Source organism: Leptosomus discolor, chromosome 23, assembly GCF_034619465.1.
Source record: "Leptosomus discolor isolate bLepDis1 chromosome 23, bLepDis1.hap2, whole genome shotgun sequence".
Classification (NCBI taxonomy): Eukaryota; Metazoa; Chordata; class Aves; order Leptosomiformes; family Leptosomidae; genus Leptosomus; species Leptosomus discolor.
Window position 1 is genome coordinate 2,834,404 of NC_141413.1, and position 20,010 is coordinate 2,854,413.

A 20,010-nucleotide genomic window follows, 5' to 3' on the forward strand; every position below is an offset into this window, starting at 1 on the left:
GTGCCTCCTCAAAAACAGGGGTGGGCTCAGTTCCATCTACTAAAAGCAGTGAGCAGAAGATCTACAAGACCTGGGATTGCGAAGCAAACATAAGAGTCACGCCAAACCCCACCGCACCCTTGCCCTCCAGCAAGAAAATGCCCAACCCAGGGATACGTCCAAAGCGCCTTGCAGAGCTCATAAAGGCCATGTGTCCATCACAAGCATGTCACTGCCCCAAGGACATAAGCACACCCGGGCCGCGGGGTTTTTCTACAAGACTCACCTTTCTGGGGGCTTGAATCCCAGAGCTTGTTCATCCTTGCCATACTTTCTTGGCAGCAGGCGCAATGATTCGAACGAAAAGTTCTTTAAGAACTCTCTTCCCAGGAGGAGTCCCTGCAAGTGAAACACAAGAAACCACCTCAGAGCAATGACCTTGTGGCAGCTCACACAACAAGCACATGCAGAACTACTTGCTCAGCTGGGAAACCACACGTGCTCTTCAGCAGACCAGCCCCAGCCGGGAGCGTCACGCTGCCCAAGGGTCTTCTTCCATAGCGAGCCCCTGAAGGCTGATTAGTTGGGGCAAACGCAGCCACCAGACGGGCATTTTGCTGCCCCACCCATCACCTTGGAGAAAGGCTTTCTTTCCCTGGCACCAAGGGCACAAGGGAAACCTGTGAACCTCTGTCAGTTATCCTCCAGTTCTTTGTCTTCTTTATCACTCCCCTTACCTGGGCGTTTTCGCACGTGTTGTCGTGGGAGTGACTTGTGAAACTCAGGAGCGGAAGATGGTGCTTGGGCAACCTGAGATCTGGAAAGCAGAAGACAACAAAAATGAAGCCATGATGAGCATCTCGCCAAACCCCACCGCACCCTTGCCCTCCAGCAAGGAAATGCCCAGCGCGGGAACACGTCCAAAGCGCCTTGCAGAGCTGATAAAGGCCGTGTGTCCATCACAAGCATGTCACTGCCCCAAGGACAGAGCACACCCTGGCCCTGGGGTCTTCTTCCAAGACTCTCACCTTTCTGGGGGCTTGACTCCTACAGCTTGCTTGCCCTTGCCATCTTCTGCTTTCAGCCCCCGTGATGCCAAGGGGGAAAGCTGCCTCCGACGAAGGGGGCTTTTCTCAGGAGGACGCCCTGCAAGTGAGACAGAAGAAACCTCCTCAGAACAACGTCATCTTTGTGGCAGCCCAGACAAGAAGCACATTCAGAGCTGCTCAGTCCTGTGGGGAAACCAGCTGTGGCAGCACTCCTCAGGGCCTTGGGGGTCTCATTTCCCGGGAGGACTCAGGCAGCAGTGAATCCTTTCTCTCATCCAATTCCGCAGGTCCAGAGTGCAACTTTCACCCCTGTGGCATTCCTCATCTAGGATTCTTTTTCCCTAGGACATCTTTGGAATAGCGGGGCTTGCCAGCATAAGATGGAGACCTCACAGAGCCTCTCTGGGGCAAACAACTTCAGCCAAGGGGAAGAGGTCCCCGGCTCCCTGCACTGCTCTCAGACACGCTTGCAGCTGTGGGCACCGTTAGCCCAAAAACGCTGTTTCAGAGGAGTCTACGAGCAATTGCAGAAGAAGGGATCCAGCTACCAGCTCCCAAGTGCCCGGTGTTGGAGAGCACGCTTGGAGACACTCGACAATCTTCCCAGCACACCTTTACTCATGAAATGCAAACAGGGTGAAACCACCGGCTGTACCAACCGTCCTTTTCCTTCTGCTTAACGGCAGCAGTTGCGGCTCAGAGGGAGGGTGGACCGTAGTCCTTCTTGTCTCCCTCCGGCACAAACACACGCCTCAAACAAAAAAAGCCTCGGCAAGATACAGCAGGGAACGGCGCGCAGTGGGGATGTGCTCTTCAGCAAACCAGCCCCAGCCGGGAGCGTCACGCTGCCCAAGGGTCTTCTCCCATAGCGAGCCCCTGAAGGCTGATTAGTTGGGGCAAACGCAGCCACCAGACGGGCATTTTGCTGCCCCACCCATCACCTCGGAGAAAGGCTTTCTTTCCCTGGCACCAAGGGCACAAGGGAAACCTGCGAGCCTCTGTCAGGACCCCTCCAGTTCTTTCTCTTCTTTCTCACTCCCCTTACCTGGGCGTTTTCGCACGTGTTGTCGTGGGAGTGACTTGTGAAACTCAGGAGCGGAAGATGGTGCTTGGGCAACCTGAGATCTGGAAAGCAGAAGACAACAAAAATGAAGCCATGATGAGCATCTCGCCAAACCCCACCGCACCCTTGCCCTCCAGCAAGAAAATGCCCAGCGCGGGAACACGTCCAAGGCGCCTTGCAGAGCTGATAAAGGCCGTGTGTCCATCACAAGCATGTCACTGCCCCAAGGACAGAGCACATCCTGGCCCTGGTGTCTTCTTCCAAGACTCTCACCTTTCTGGGGGCTTGACTCCTACAGCTTGCTTGCCCTTGCCATCTTTCGCTTTCAGCCCCCGTGATGCCAAGGGGGAAAGCTGCCTCCGACGAAGGGGGCTTTTCTCAGGAGGACGCCCTGCAAGTGAGACAGAAGAAACCTCCTCAGAACAACGTCATCTTTGTGGCAGCCCAGACAAGAAGCACATTCAGAGCTGCTCAGTCCTGTAGGGAAACCAGCTGTGGCAGCACTCCTCAGGGCCTTGGGGGTCTCATTTCCCGGGAGGACTCAGGCAGCAGTGAACCCTTTCTCTTATCCAATTCCGCAGGTCCAGAGTGCAACTTTCACCCCTGTGGTATTCCTCATCTAGGATTCTTTTTCCCTAGGACATCTTTGGAATAGCGGGGCTTGCCAGCATAAGATGGAGACCTCACAGAGCCTCTCTGGGGCAAACAACTTCAGCCAAGGGGAAGAGGTCCCCGGCTGTCTGCACTGCTCTCAGACACGCTTGCAGCTGTGGGCACCATCAGTCCAAAGACGCTGTTTCGGAGGAGTCTGCGAGCAATTCCAGAAGAAGGGATCAAGCTACCAGCTCCCAAGTGCCCGGTGTTGGAGAGCACGCTTGGAGAGACTCGACAATCTTCCCAGCACACCTTTACTCATGAAATGCAAACAGGGTGAAACCACCGGCTGTACCAACCGTCCTTTTCCTTCTGCTTAACGGCAGCAGTTGCGGCTCAGAGGGAGGGTGGACCGTAGTCCTTCTTGTATCCCTCCGGCACAAACACACGCCTCAAACAAAAAAAGCCTCGGCAAGATATAGCAGGGAACGGCGCGCAGTGGGGATGTGCTCTTCAGCAAACCAGCCCCAGCCGGGTGCGTCACGCTGCCCAAGGGTCTTCTCCCATAGCGAGCCCCTGAAGGCTGATTAGTTGGGGCAAACGCAGCCACCAGACGGGCATTTTGCTGCCCCACCCATCACCTCGGAGAAAGGCTTTCTTTCCCTGGCACCAAGGGCACAAGGGAAACCTGCGAGCCTCTGTCAGGACCCCTCCAGTTCATTCTCTTCTTTCTCACTCCCCTTACCTGGGCGTTTTCGCACGTGTTTTCGTGGGAGTGACTTGTGAAACTCAGGAGTGGAAGATGGTGCTTGGGCAACCTGAGATCTGGAAAGCAGAAGACAACAAAAATGAAGCCATGATGAGCATCTCGCCAAACCCCACCGCACCCTTGCCCTCCAGCAAGAAAATGCCCAGCGCGGGAACACGTCCAAAGCGCCTTGCAGAGCTGATAAAGGCCGTGTGTCCATCACAAGCATGTCACTGCCCCAAGGACAGAGCACATCCTGGCCCTGGTGTCTTCTTCCAAGACTCTCACCTTTCTGGGGGCTTGACTCCTACAGCTTGCTTGCCCTTGCCATCTTTCGCTTTCAGCCCCCGTGATGCCAAGGGGGAAAGCTGCCTCCGACGAAGGGGGCTTTTCTCAGGAGGACGCCCTGCAAGTGAGACAGAAGAAACCTCCTCAGAACAACGTCATCTTTGTGGCAGCCCAGACAAGAAGCACATTCAGAGCTGCTCAGTCCTGTAGGGAAACCAGCTGTGGCAGCACTCCTCAGGGCCTTGGGGGTCTCATTTCCCGGGAGGACTCAGGCAGCAGTGAACCCTTTCTCTTATCCAATTCCGCAGGTCCAGAGTGCAACTTTCACCCCTGTGGTATTCCTCATCTAGGATTCTTTTTCCCTAGGACATCTTTGGAATAGCGGGGCTTGCCAGCATAAGATGGAGACCTCACAGAGCCTCTCTGGGGCAAACAACTTCAGCCAAGGGGAAGAGGTCCCCGGCTGTCTGCACTGCTCTCAGACACGCTTGCAGCTGTGGGCACCATCAGTCCAAAGACGCTGTTTCGGAGGAGTCTGCGAGCAATTCCAGAAGAAGGGATCAAGCTACCAGCTCCCAAGTGCCCGGTGTTGGAGAGCACGCTTGGAGAGACTCGACAATCTTCCCAGCACACCTTTACTCATGAAATGCAAACAGGGTGAAACCACCGGCTGTACCAACCGTCCTTTTCCTTCTGCTTAACGGCAGCAGTTGCGGCTCAGAGGGAGGGTGGACCGTAGTCCTTCTTGTATCCCTCCGGCACAAACACACGCCTCAAACAAAAAAAGCCTCGGCAAGATATAGCAGGGAACGGCGCGCAGTGGGGATGTGCTCTTCAGCAAACCAGCCCCAGCCGGGTGCGCCACGCTGCCCAAGGGTCTTCTCCCATAGCGAGCCCCTGAAGGCTGATTAGTTGGGGCAAACGCAGCCACCAGACGGGCATTTTGCTGCCCCACCCATCACCTCGGAGAAAGGCTTTCTTTCCCTGGCACCAAGGGCACAAGGGAAACCTGCGAGCCTCTGTCAGGACCCCTCCAGTTCATTCTCTTCTTTCTCACTCCCCTTACCTGGGCGTTTTCGCACGTGTTTTCGTGGGAGTGACTTGTGAAACTCAGGAGTGGAAGATGGTGCTTGGGCAACCTGAGATCTGGAAAGCAGAAGACAACAAAAATGAAGCCATGATGAGCATCTCGCCAAACCCCACCGCACCCTTGCCCTCCAGCAAGGAAATGCCCAGCGCGGGAACACGTCCAAAGCGCCTTGCAGAGCTGATAAAGGCCGTGTGTCCATCACAAGCATGTCACTGCCCCAAGGACAGAGCACACCCTGGCCCTGGTGTCTTCTTCCAAGACTCTCACCTTTCTGGGGGCTTGACTCCTACAGCTTGCTTGCCCTTGCCATCTTCTGTTTTCAGCCCCTGTGATGCCAAGGGGGAAAGCTGCCTCCGACGAAGGGGGCTTTTCTCAGGAGGACGCCCTGCAAGTGAGACAGAAGAAACCTCCTCAGAACAACGTCATCTTTGTGGCAGCTCAGACAAGAAGCACATGCAGAGCTGCTCAGTGCTATGGGGAATCTGTCTACGACACTAATCCTCAGGGCCTTGGAGTTACGTTTCCCAGGAGGCCTCATGTCCTCTCTGACAGGGTGCATAGGAAAGATCACTTGGCAAGCTACAGTAGGGATATAATGGGGCGGAGCAGGGAGGTGTCCCCACTCAGACTCAGCAGATCAACTCCATCTGTGAGCAGTGGTCATGCATCGCGGAGCCTTGGCTCCCTTCCCCTGGCAGTAAGGAAACCTGCAAGCCTGTGTCAGGGTTCATCCACTACTTTACCTTCTTTCTTTTGCTTCTCAGCCATGTCTGCTCCCAAGTCTCCCCGCTGTTGAGACTGGAACTCTGCCCTCAGTCTGGATATCGGCCTGTTAACCACTTCACTGGAAAGGAGGTGAAAAGGCAGGAAGGTGACGCCAGTGCCGCACAAAACTCTGCTGCACACCCGCAGTCCAGCCGGAATGCGCCCCTTCCTTGTCAGATGCACTAACTGCCTTTCAGCGCCAATACAGACAGCGTTCCCAACGGATGTGTCTTGCTGCCACAAGTACCAGACCATCCCATGGCCCTTATCCGCTTCTCCAAGAGCCTCACCTCTTCCCAGGCCTCTCTGTACTGCCTTGTTTCCCTTTCGCCTTTTTGGGTCCCCTCAGTTTGCCTGATGAATGCTTCTTTTGATGGTGAGGTCTCTCTTCTGGAGGGCTCCCCGGAACTGTGAAAGAAGACAGCTCCTCAGAAGAGCGTTTTGTGACCGCCCAGGCAAGCGGAGGTGCAGACCTGCTCAGTCTCGGCTTAGGAGTCGGACAGTCTTTACCTTCTTTCTCCCTGGATCCCTCTGCCTGGGAAAAGCCTTTGGCTGTTCCTCCAGGGTGTGGCTTAATCTCAAACCTGGAAGGAAGCAGACACAATCTGGAAGAAAGGGCTTCGCCTTCCCTTTGCTTCCAGTGACAGATACGGCCAGAAGTCATTGCAAGGCCTCTAGCTTTCTAGAACAGCACGTGCAGGCTGTTCAGCTCCTTGGAGGACTCCATCCGGGAAACGTGTGACACAGTCAAGAGCTTCCCCGGCTCCTTGGCAGTCCCTCCCTGATGCACCCTCGAGATTTGTACAGAGCCAGCTCTGTCCCACGCCTCATCGGTGGATCGGCTCAGCAGGGCTTGTCCCAGCACGGAGCTCTGCAGAGCCCCACAGCCTCCCTTTGTGCCAGCAAGTCCTTCCGTTTCTGCCCCTTGCTCCAAGGAGAAGTCACTCCGGAGACTCTTCATGTGCTGGAGTCTCAGGAAAACCAGGGAAATGTCCCCAACAGGGCGTGTACAGGTCAGGTCTTTGACCAGCCTTGAAGAGAGGCTTCTTGGGTACAAGTCAACCCACAGGGAAATTGCAAAGCTGTCTTCTGAAGTTCTTTTTGCCATCACCCCATCTGGATCTATAACTGTGTTGGGAGGGTAAAGCACAATCCCTCTTCCAGGTTAATGCAGGTGAGGACAGGCAGAGTCAGGAAGGAGACAGAGGACGCATGGAGGTAGCTGGGAAGGCTTCCTTTAAGGAAGGAGTCTTCACTAACCTCAGGTGCAGGCAAGGTCTGGCAACGCAGCTCTGCCCAGCAGGAGCTGAGAAGCCAAGCAAAGGTACTCACGTGGGCAGCACGTGGATCCCCCTAGGACACATGTGGACATCGTCAGGTTTCTTGTCTGATACCACCTGAATCCTTGTCCATGGGTTCTGCAGAAGGCACAGAGACGTGGCAGATGAGTCCAAGGAAAGGAGCTCCTCCTTCACAAGGGCAGCAAGCTTTCCCACCGCTATAGCGTAGCTGCCTCAAGGAAACCCTCTGTGTCTTTCCCCACCAGCAGCCCTCCCGTAGCATGAACAAGAGCTGCACGGTTGCGCTACAAGACTTGCCCTGGTCTTGCAGCCTTTCCCCAAGCCGCTGGGTGTGGGATCCCAGGCTAGAGGGGTGTTTGGCTTGAGCCGAGAGAACTCTTCTCTGGGCTTCCTCTGTAGCCAAGACCACCAGACGCAAGCAAGGAGCCCTACGGAAAGCTGGCGTTGCGGGGGGCCCTGCCTTGCCCAAGTGGTTCGACAATCCGGGCAGGCCAAGAGAAGCCATCTCCCGGGTCCTCTGAGAGGACCTCAGAAGACTGCCAAGGAGCCCTGGAAAAAATGTTAAACTTACAGACAGCAGACATTTCAATACAAGTCCAGTGCCATCGATGGCGAGGAGAAAGTCTTCGTAGTATCTCATTGTGAGGGTCCTGTTTCGGCTCATAAGGAGACCGATGCCCTTGAAAACAAGGTCAAAATCTTCTCCGAGCCCCGCGCCCCAGCTGAAGAGCACCACGATGTCATTCACGCATTCCCTCACTAGCTTCTCTGGAAGGGCCGTCTTTAGGGACAGCTGAGAATAGTCCAGGGGGACGATTTCGAGGTCATCTGGAAAATGGCAAAAGAGGAGCAAGGTCAGGTAGGCAGCAGCTCGCAGGCTGAAGGAGCTGCCCACCCCACCAGCAATCCTGTGCTACAGACTTGTCTTGGGCAATGTCCTGGCCTAAACTCAAAGCCCTCCCCAAAACGCGGTATCAGGTAGAAGCGAGGGTTTCTTCCACGCGGAAGCAGGACAGAAGAAGGGTGGCCGTTGGGTAGGAGCCATGTGGAGGGTGCCAGCCCCGGAAGCTGTGCCACGCTCAGGCCATCAAAGACTGCACAGCAGCCTGGAGGGTCAGCCTGGCCATCCCACCCTGTGCCCTCACCACTGCTTGGAGGAGGTCTGAGCTTTCAGGACCTGAACCAGGTCTTGGCTTTGGACAAGGGGAAGATGTTCTCCAGCTCACAGCCCAAGGGCACCGCAAGGGGAAGCCAAGGCTTCACGCTGCCGCCTTACCAGGAATGTCTCTGTTGGCATGGCTGATCCCCTGAGCCTGTGCAACTCTCTCCGACAGATGAAATTTGGGTGCGATCACGTCCCTGTTCCGTTTGCTGCAGTGCTTTCTCAGCACGTAGAAAACGCCGAGCACGTCTACAGCCACACCCTGAAACCAGCAGAGAGCAGAGGAGCAGATGAAGAGCTTGAGATGCACAAATGGATGGAGGACTGGCCTCCTAAGATGGGTGGAAGGTAAAAGCCAAACAAGTATCTCAGTGCCACGCCAGGTCCATGGGGCTTTGGGGAATTGAGCAAGCCCTGAGGAGGGTGCCAGGCCATCGGCTGGGCCTCTGCCCTCCAGCAGCAAGGGCTACAAGTGGCCAGAAAGGCTCAAAGCCTCTCTTCTACTACAGCCAAATTCCCTTCTGGACATCCGCTCTCGAAGGAGCAGCTCTGTCACACCTTTGTGCCCCACTGGGGCATTTCCTCTGCTTTCCCGGGAGGGGGTAGATGCTCACACCTCATGGTAGGGGGCTGCCTGCCAGCTGATCATGGAAACCACTTCCAGGCACATGAAGGGCAAGGAAGTCATCAGGAGTTGTCAGCGTGGCTTCACCAAGGGGCTGTCATGCTGAACCAGCCTGATAACCTTCTGCGCTGACATGGGTGGCTTGGTAGATGAGGGGAGAGCAGTGGCTATCGCCTACCCAGACTTCATTAAGGTTTCTGACACTCTGTCATGAATTTCTTTATGAACCTCACGAAGGTCATGGCTGGGAGCTGCGTCAACAGCAGGAATGGCAGAGCAAGCACCCTGCCCACCCTGCCACGAGCAGCCATGGAGAGGGGGAGAGAGATGCTCCGCTGGAGCGGGAGGGAGGCCTTCTGTTCCCACGGGCTTTCTCCCAGGAAGGACAGTGAAGCCCAGGCAGGCATGGTGGCCGTGGTGCTGGTGCCCACCCTTTCCCCGAGCCGCTGGGTGTGGGCTCCCAGGCTGGAGGGGTGTTTGACTTGAGCCAAGGCAGCTCTTCCCTGGCCTCCACTGTAGCCAAGGCCATCGAATGGAAGCAAAGAGCTCTGTGGAAAGCTGGCATTGTGGCTGGCCCTGACTTGCCCAAGCGGTAGGGCGATCATAGCAGGCTGAGAGAAGCCCTGTCCCGAGTCCTCTGAAAGGACCTGGGAAGACTGCCAAGGAGCCCCTGCTGTAGGGCAGGGGGGCTGCCCCAGGCTGCTGCAAGCATCCAGGTCCCAGGAGGAAGGGCAGGAAAAGCCCACCTTGTTCAGCGCAATCTGCTGTAGCATGTACTCCGACACGCTGTCCCAAATCCTCGTGACTTCTGAGAAGCAAGGTGAGACAAGTCAGGCTCTGAGCCAGCGGCTCACCACCCTTCAGCACCGGCCCAGCCGCGGAGCAGATGGGCGCAGCTGTAATCAAACACACGGCAGAGGAAGGACGCGCACGGCTGGGGCTGCGGAGCCCACCTCTTGGCTGACTGCTGCCTGTCAGCCTCAGTGTAAGCCCAGGAGCGGGCTGGAGCTCAGCCAGGGGCAGCAGAAGGGGTTTGGGCACCCTGCTGCCTCCTCTGGGCAGGGGGAGGCTGTCCCCCAGCTCCAGGGCAGGGAATGACAAGAAGCACCAGTGGGAGAAACCCAGAGGCTGTGGCTGGATGCCCAGCGGAGGAGCCAAGCCAAGCCAGTTGGAAGGAAAGCCTCCGATTTCCAACACAGGCATTGCAGGGGTCTCTAGAGACCCAAGGGAGGTGCACAACACCTCAGCCTTCCTCAGACAGAACCTTTCCCTTCCCCTCCCCTTTCCCCTCCCTTTCCCTTCGCCTTCAGCAGCTCATCTCCAGGGTGGACCCTCTCCCTGAGGAAATGTCACCATGGACTTCCTCCCACCAGGAGGGTGGTGCTGTGCTCCCTGGGGCTTCTGGCATCCACAGGGTCTCCCCAGCTGGGACCAGTCAGGGTCCCCGAGGCACCCCGCACTTTTGGAAGCTAGTAACATGGCCGGAGGAGCTCCTGAAGGCCTCACCGTCCAGGCTGAGCAGCCTCAGTGCTGGGAGCTTGACGAAAGGAAACTTGATCATTTTGGCTGTGCTTCATGCCTTCTTCCCCACTCTCATCCTGCTTCTCCTCCAGTGCCCTGCAGGGAAGTGTGAGTGAGGGCTGGGGGCAGGCAGGACAGGGGCAGCGGTCACTGTGATGTCAGCACAGCGTCACAGTGCCACAGCATCACAGCATCACAGAGCGGTAGGGGTAGCGGTCATTGTGATGTCAACACAGCGTCACAGCACCACAGCATCACAGCATCACAGAGCGGTAGGGGTTGGGAGGGACCTCTGGAGATCAGCTAGTCCAGCCTAGGACTTCAAGCAGGACTTCAGGTCCTCTCCAGTCGCCGCCCTAATCTTTATGAGCCCCTCGGCTCTGCTGCCTGTGAGCTGCCGTCACCCACCAGCCCCTCTGGGCACCCTCGGAGCTCTGCTGTTTCCCTCTGGGCACCCTCAGATGCCCTCCCCTGGGATTGCCCATGCCCTGGTGCATCCCCTCCCCATACACACACCCCTCTGTAGGTGCAAAATCCGATGTTTGTTCTAGTTCACAACGAGAACAGCCTAACATTTGCTCTCTTGAAGTCCAGGGTGGCAGCACTGCTGTCCTTCTTTCTCATTACCCTGATAATTCTAAACTCAACCATCTCAAGATCCCTGTGGCCAAGGCCGGCACCTACCATCACATCTCCCACCAGTCCTTCTCCAGTCACAAAGAACAAGTCTAGGAGGGCATCTTTCCTAGTTGGCTCCCTGAGTACCTGCGACAAAAATTCTCTCCCACAAACTCCAGGGATTTCCCAGACCACTCGTCACTACTCCTACATAGAATCCACCATTTCTAGATAGACTCCACCATTCATAGACAGAATCCACCATTCACAGATAGAAACGTAGATAGGATCCACCATGCCTAACTAGAATGTCCAAAGGGATATTCCATCCCACATGACGTCTGCTCAGCAATATAAGCTGGGGAAAACAGGAAGAAGGGGGGGACGTTTGTTTCGCGTTTGTCGTCCAGAGCAACCGCTACGCGTACCGGAGCCCTACTTCCCAGGAAGTGGCTGGCCATCGCCTGCTGATGGGAAGTAGAGAATAAGATCTTTCGTTTTGCTTTTGCTTCCGCGTGCGGCTTTTGCTTCATTCAACTGTCTTTATCTGACCCACGTGCCCGTTGTTATATTTTCTCTCCCCTGTCCAGCTGAGGGGGTGAGAGTGATAGAGTGGCTTTGGTGGGTAGCTGGCATCTGGCCAGGGCCAAACCACCACAGGGCAAAAGGAGTACCTCAGGACATAAGTGTCCTGGTTTGGGCTAAACCACAACTGATTCTGGTTTAGTGCTTTTACTTTTCTGTTAAGTCTCTCGTAAGCAACTGAACTTTCTGAAATCAACAGCCTGTTTTTCCAGACAGTGACTGCTCCTAGCAGTGATAACACTTGATGTTTATAGTTCGTACCAAGGAATGGGATGCAGAGAGGCTCTTGCTTATACTTGTCCTTGTAGCGGCCAAGGTCACTGCTAAATCTTGTTCTGCGTGTTGGGGTGCCGGCAGTGAAGAGGGTCGCAAGCATGAAAAAGGTCGCACCTGCAGGGAGGAGCGAACCGGACAGGTGACCCAAACCTGGCCAACAGAGTATTCCATCCCATAGACGTCATGTTCAGCATAAAGCTGAGGGATCACGAGGGTCAATCTCTCTTCTTCAATGGCCGACATCTAAGGAGGGCTCTGTCTGTTCTTCTGTCATCGATCCCGACCCGTGCATCCCCGAATCCAGTGCCTGAGTCCAGCTCCTGCATCCCATCCCTGTCTGCTGCCGAATCCAGCCTGGGACTGCCCCTGTGCCAGCTCTGCAGCGTGGTGGTGACGGGTCGTCATCAGGGTGGGGGGAGCTGGGTTCAGTATTGGTGGTGTATCTATTTGTATATTTTGTATATATTTCATTATTTCCTTATTATTATCTCTTCTTTTATGGTTATTATTTCATTAAAGGTGTTTTAGTTTTCTTTTCCAAACCGTAAAGTCTCTCTCCCTTGCTCTCTCCTTTTCCCTTTTGGTAGGGGAGAGGGGTTAACAGAGAGCGTCTGTCATCTGTCCTAAGTGGGGACTTGCCCCTTCAAAGGAGGGTCTGGAGCAGAAAAATGAGGCTTTCACCCCTAGAAACTGAGCTATGGACCCTAAAACTGAGGCTTTGAGACCACAAACTATCCGCTTGCTGCACTCATTCCACAAGTTTTCCAAACTAATTACCAGCCGTGGGCCAGAAGATTGTTTTTCACAGTTTCTTTTAGGAATTGAAAAAAAAGAAAATCTCAGAAAGGTTAAAGTCACAAATGAGCTCTGCAGGTTTCAACCCGCGGCTGAACACGTTTTGTACCCTGTAAAGACGGCTGACTGCGCAGCACGCAGTGGAGGGCAGCTGCTGCACGGAGAGCCTGGCGGAGGTGATGCTGGGGGACACCAACCCCCTCTGGGGGGTGCCGGCCAGCCCCTTGCAGGACCCCAAGGGGAAGCGGGGCGGGGTGGTGACAGACCTCCCCAGCTGCCTGCCACTGAGTCCCCTGGAGGCTTTCAAGGAGAGCGCTCCGGAGAGTTCTCCCAAGACTGCAGAGGACTGTCCTGTGGGGAGTCCCAAGAAGAACCCGCTGAAGTGTCCCCTGGAGAGTCCCTGGCTGAGCCCCCTGTGCTTCCCGCTGCTTCGTCCCCTGGCCAGCCCCACAGCAGCCCCCCAGCATGATCCACCCTGCACGGCCCAGCAGCTGGAGAAGGTGCCGCAGCGGCAGCCCCAGGAGGTTGTGAGCCGCTTGCCGCTGATGCCGGCTGACGTCTCCGGCCAGGCACTGCCCAGAGCGGGAGAGGCGGGCGGCAAGCAGGCCAAGCGCCCTGCACCAGCCGACATGTCCAAGATGCAAGAGAGCTCCCCGCAGGACAACGACCCACCCAAGAAGAAGAAGAAGAAGACGGCAACGTGCCACGTGGACAAAGACTCCAAAGCCCTGTGCGAGGGGCAGCTGGGCAGGGGCGGCGCGGCGGTGGGCGGCAGCAAGCAGCAGGCGGGCAGCAGCAGGCGACAAGCGGGTGGCATCAAGCGCAAGGCATCTGAGGACAACACTGCGCCCACCTTGGGGAACAAGCTGTCCTAGGTTACAGTGTAAAATGTGCCAAAAGGAAAAAAAAGTATTCTATTACCATCTTCAGGAGCTGTTGAGACCAGGTGGGGCGGTGCTCCCTGCCTCCCCCCTCTGGACTTTCTCCTGTTCATGGGCACAACAATGCCTTATCGCCTGACCCATTGATAACTCGCTCCTGGGCTATCTCCTGTTCATGGCCCATCAAGGAACTGCCTCACGACTCCCCATCCCATTGTGAGATGCTCCACCCTGGGGGGGGGGGGGGGGGGGGGAAGGAGCCAAGCAGTCCATGCTAAATAAAAACTGAGATCTCGAACACCCTAGCAGCCTTCTTCCACTGGATTCCCAGAGGAGTTTTTCCCCCCACTGGAGTTCCAGAGGACAAGAGCTACCTGCCGACCACTGGACCTTCGGAGGAAGACCAGACTCTTTTACCTGATCGCTGCTTCCACAGAACTACATCCATCGCTTCAGGAGGACTGCAGCCATCACCTTATCGGACTGCTACTGCCCCCCTAACAGGGTGTCAGGTTGTATTCCTGACTCTGTCAGTGTAAACCAGTGGGTTGTTTGTTTTTCCCTGCCTTGTGTTATATATCTATATATGTTAGTAAAGAACTGTTATTCCTATTCCCCATATCTTTGCCTGAAGGCCTGTTAATTTCAAAATTATAATAATTTGGAGGGAAGGGGGTTGCACTTTCCATTTCAAGGGAGGCTCCTGCCTTCCTCCACAGACACCTGTCTTTTCAAACCAAGACAGATTTTGGCGCCCAACGTGGGGCACGAGGGCATTGAGAGATAAAAGGAATAACGGTTCTTGTGCGTTGGATATAGATTCCTTGTTAGGTGGCATCATGTGGGCTAGCTTATCCTGGTTCGTGTGGCATGTGGTGGTGGCTGTATTTCTCCCATTTGCAGGCCCTTATCTAAACATGGGTCCTATAACTAAGGCTACTGTGACTGTTTTCCAGTTTGTTTTATGGATTAATAAGGTGAGGAATTCAGGGCTTATTAACTTCCTCTGGAAGGCGGGCACACGGATTCGGAGCTGTCACACACTAACTGTATGCTTTTGGGGTTACTTTAATAATGGTACCTACTGTGAGGAAATGACACCGGGAGAAACTTTCTCCCAACCCCTAACCCAGCTCTTTGGGTCTACTCCACCAGTTTTCGAAGGATTCAGATCTTTCCTAAGTGCTAATGATATCATACAGTGGCTGGTGTTGCTCATAATCCTGTTTTATTCAGTATTCAGAGATCAGGGGAGATTGGCTTGGATAACCACCCTGACTAGGAATGCTGCTCCAGAATCTGACCCTGCCTCACAGCTCCCATCAGAAATGAACCACCCGGATTGGGTGAAGGAGATACGTGAGATGGGCCAGATGCTGAAGGAGTGCATTCTCTCAGCTGCTGGGAATCCCTCCTCCTGCCTTGAAGAGGGAGAGTCTAATGGTGCAGCAGTAGAACCCACAGACGTTACAACCGTCCAGGTTCCAGCTGAAACGCAAGGGCAGTCAGAGCCAGCAGCAGTCGCCCCTGTGGAAACGAGGAAATCTAAGATGAAAGCAGAGCGCCCAGTTAAGAAAGGAGGGCCCTCAGAACCTGCAGGCGAGCCAGTGGTTGAGATAATCACAGAGTCCCTGACGTACGACAGTCTCCGTAATCTGCACAAAGACATCGTACGGCGGGGGCGTGAGGCTTTTACAACCTGGTTACTTCGGGTCTGGGATCTTATGGGTACGGGTGTGCAACTGGATGGCAGTGAGGCAAGGAATTTGGGACCCTTGACTCAGGACTCAGGTGTCAATCTGGTATTTGTAAGGGAGCCAGGGACCCTTTCCCTCTGGGAGCGGCTTTTAATGAGTGTGAGAGAGAGGTTTGTCCACAGAGAGAGAATGCAGGAGCACCATCACAGAATGCGCTGGAAGACCCTTGAGGAAGGGATCCAGCAGCTGAGAGAAGTGGCAGTATTGGAGGTACTCTTTGGGAGGGATGGACAGCATGGTAATGACCCTGACAAAGTCAGGTGCACAGGGCAAATGTTGTGGAATCTGGCAAATCTAGGGCCATCTGAATACTCCACCTTCATTGCAATGATTAATGCAGATAACGACCGAGAGACAGTGGGTTCTGTCACGAGCAAGCTTAGAAATTTTGAAAGCGTGATCCATGGCCCAATGCAGGCTAACGTCTCTGCTGTGATTAAGAGCCTACAAGAGGAGATGAGGGAAATAAAGGAGGAGGTGAGGAGGAGCAGTTCCCATTTGGCACCGGTACAAGTCACAGGCCCCAAAGTCGGAGCCCAACGTCCCCCAGCTAGAGGGAGAGGGGACACCCCGCGAGCTGAGCTATGGTACTTCCTGCGCGACCATGGGGAAGACGTGGGAAGGTGGGATGGGAAACCCACTTCTGTCCTGGCAGCACGGGTGCGTCAACTCAAGGAGGGAAACACTAACCGGGGGAGTAACACTAAAGTGAAGGTAGCCTCAACCTCCCAGGACCGAGCTGCCAGATATTACAGAAGGGAGGATGATCTGACAGATCCCCTTGAAGGAACCTCTAGTATGTATGTCCAGGAAGGAAATGGTAACCAGTGCTAGAGGGGCCCTGCCTCTAGCCAGGGAGAGGCACGGGAAAACCGGATATTTTGGACGGTGTGGATCCGATGGCCTGGCACGCCAGAGCCACAAAAATACAAAGCGTTAGTTGATACTGGCGCGCAGTGTACCCCAATGCCATCGGGACGTGTGGGGGCAGAACCTGTTTCCATTGCCGGGGTAACGGGGGGATCGCAGCAATTGACTCTGTTGGAAGCCGAGGTGAGCCTTACTGGGAAGGAGTGGCAGAAACATCCGATTGTGACTGGCCCAGAGGCCCCGTGTATTCTGGGCATAGACTTCCTCCGGAACGGCTATTACAAGGACCCAAAAGGTCTCAGGTGGGCATTTGGGATAGCTGCTGTGGAGGCAGAGAGCATTAGGCAATTGAACACCTTGCCCGGACTATCGGAAAACCCATCTGCAGTAGGACTCTTGAAGGTGGAAGAGCAACAAGTGCCAATTGCCACCTCGACAGTGCACCGCCGGCAGTATCGGACGAATCGAGATGCCGTGACCCCCATCCACAAAATGATCCGCGAGCTGGAGAGTCAAGGGGCGGTCAGCAAGACCCACTCACCCTTCAACAGCCCCATTTGGCCTGTGCGCAAGTCTGACGGAGAATGGAGATTGACTGCGGACTATCGTGGCTTGAATGAAGTGACTCCACCGTTGAGCGCTGCCGTGCCGGACATGCTGGAACTCCAGTACGAGCTGGAGTCCAAGGCAGCAAAGTGGTATGCCACTATTGACATTGCCAATGCTTTTTTCTCCATTCCTCTGGCAGCAGAATGCAGGCCTCAGTTTGCCTTCACCTGGAGGGGCGTACAGTACACCTGGAACCGACTGCCCCAGGGGTGGAAGCACAGTCCCACCATCTGCCATGGACTGATCCAGGCTGCACTGGAAAAGGGTGAAGCTCCGGAACATCTGCAGTACATCGATGACATCATTGTGTGGGGGAACACGGCAAAGGAAGTATTTGGGAAAGGAGAGAAGATCATCCAGATTCTCCTGGAAGCTGGTTTTGCCATCAAGAAGAGCAAAGTCAAGGGACCTGCCCGAGAGATCCAGTTCCTGGGGGTAAAGTGGCAAGACGGACGGCGTCAGATCCCCACCGAGGTCATCAATAAGATCACTGCGATGTCTCCACCAACCAGCAAGAAGGAAACACAGGCTTTCCTAGGCGCCATAGGTTTTTGGAGAATGCACATTCCTGAGTACAGCCAGATTGTGAGCCCTTTGTACCTGGTTACCCGCAAGAAGAACGATTTCCACTGGGGCCCTGAACAGCAACAAGCTTTTGCCCAAATCAAGCGGGAGATCGCTCATGCGCTAGCCCGTGGCCCAGTCAGGACGGGACCAGAGGTGAGGAACGTGCTCTACTCTGCGGCCGGGAACAATGGTTTGTCCTGGAGCCTTTGGCAGAAGGTGCCTGGAGAGACTCGTGGCCGACCACTGGGATTCTGGAGTCGAAGTTATAGAGGGTCGGAGGCCAACTACACTCCCACAGAGAAGGAAATCCTAGCAGCCTATGAAGGAGTCCAAGCTGCCTCGGAAGTGATTGGCACCGAAGCACAACTCCTCCTGGCACCCCGACTACCGGTGCTGGGGTGGATGTTTAAAGGAAAGGTTCCCTCCACCCACCACGCCACCGACGCCACATGGAGCAAATGGATTGCCCTCATCACACGGCGCGCCCGTATTGGAAAGCCAAATCGCCCTGGGATTTTGGAGATAATTACGAACTGGCCGGAAGGTGAAGACTTTGGCCTCACTGACGAAGAGGAGCAGGAACAAGTGACGCGGGCTGAAGAAGCTCCACCGTACAACCACCTACCAGCAGAGGAAACACGATATGCTCTTTTCACTGACGGTTCCTGTCGCATCGTAGGGATGAACCGGAAGTGGAAAGCAGCCGTATGGAGCCCCACACGACAGGTCGCACAAGCTACCGAAGGAGAAGGTGGATCAAGTCAACTTGCTGAACTCAAAGCCGTTCAACTGGCCCTGGACATTGCTGAAAGAGAGAAGTGGCCCAAGCTCTACCTTTATACTGATTCGTGGATGGTAGCCAATGCTCTGTGGGGCTGGCTGGAAAGGTGGAAAAAGGCCAACTGGCAGCGTAGGGGAAAACCAATTTGGGCTGCTGATGAGTGGAAAGATATTGCCACTCGGGTAAAGAAGCTACCTGTGAGGGTCCGTCATGTAGATGCTCATGTCCCCAGGAGTCGGCCTAATGAAGAACATCGTAACAATGAACAGGTAGATCAGGCTGCAAAAATAGAGGTGTCCCAGATAGACTTAGATTGGCAACATAAAGGAGAGTTGTTCTTAGCTCGATGGGCCCATGATGCCTCAGGCCATCAAGGCAGAGAGGCCACTTATAAATGGGCACGGGACCGAGGGGTGGATCTAACCATGAACAGTATCTCCCGGGTTATCCAAGACTGTGAGACCTGCGCTGCGATCAAGCAGGCCAAGCGGATGAAGCCTCTGTGGTACGGTGGACGATGGTCGAAGTACAGGTATGGGGAAGCCTGGCAAATTGACTACATCACTCTTCCCCAAACCCGTCAAGGCAAGCGCTACGTGCTGACCATGGTGGAAGCAACCACTGGGTGGCTGGAGACCTACCCTGTGCCTCATGCTACTGCCCGGAACACCATCTTGGGCCTGGAAAAGCAAGTTCTTTGGAGACATGGCACCCCTGAGAGAACCGAGTCAGACAACGGGACACATTTCAAGAACAGCCTCATAAGCACTTGGGCCAGAGAACATGGAATCGAATGGATATATCATATCCCTTATCATGCACCAGCTGCCGGGAAAGTTGAACGGTGCAATGGGCTACTTAAGACTACCCTAAAAGCACTTGGAGGGGGGACTTTCAAAAATTGGGAACTGAACTTAGCAAAGGCCACCTGGATGGTCAATACCCGAGGGTCCATCAATCGAGCTGGTCCTGCCCAGTCTGGACCCTTGCACACAGTGGACGGAGATAAAGTCCCTGTGGTACATACGAGAGGTATGTTAGGAAAGACTGTTTGGATTAATCCCACATCAGGCAAAGGCACACCCCTCCGTGGGGTTGTTTTTGCTCAAGGACCTGGTTACACTTGGTGGGTAATGCAGAAAAATGGGGAAACCCGTTGTGTACCACAAGGAGACCTAATTTTAAGTGAGAACTCTGTGTAAGGTTTCATTGTGTATATATGTATATATGTATCTGTAAGGGGGCATTGGGTTGGGTATGGTGTAGATGGTAATAGAATAAGGGGTGGATTATGTCCTGGGTTACAGGGTAAAATGTGCCAAAAGGAACAAAAAAAATAAAATATTCTATTACCATCTTCAGGAGCTGTTGAGACCAGGTGGGGTGGTGCTCCCTGCCTCCCCCCTCTGGACTATCTCCTGTTCATGGGCACAACAATGCCTTATCGCCTGACCCATCGGTAACTCGCTCCTGGGCTATCTCCTGTTCATGGCCCATCAAGGAACTGCCTCACGACTCCCCATCCCATTGTGAGATGCTCCACCCTGGGGGGGGGGGGGGGGGAAGGAGCCAAGCAGTCCATGCCAAATAAAAACTGAGATCTCGAACACCCTAGCAGCCTTTCTTCCACTGGATTCCCAGAGGAGTTTTTCCCCCCACTGGAGTTCCAGAGGACAAGAGCTACCTGCCGACCACTGGACCTTCGGAGGAAGACCAGACTCTTTTACCTGATCGCTGCTTCCACAGAACTACATCCATCGCTTCAGGAGGACTGCAGCCATCACCTTATCGGACTGCTACTGCCACCCTAACAGGGTGTCAGGTTGTATTCCTGACTCTGTCAGTGTAAACCAGGGGGTTGTTTGTTTTTCCCTGCCTTGTGTTATATATCTATATATGTTAGTAAAGAACTGTTATTCCTATTCCCCATATCTTTGCCTGAAGGCCTGTTAATTTCAAAATTATAATAATTTGGAGGGAAGGGGGTTGCACTTTCCATTTCAAGGGAGGCTCCTGCCTTCCTCCACAGACACCTGTCTTTTCAAACCAAGACAGGTTTGGGTGACTGATGTCCCAGGACGTGCCA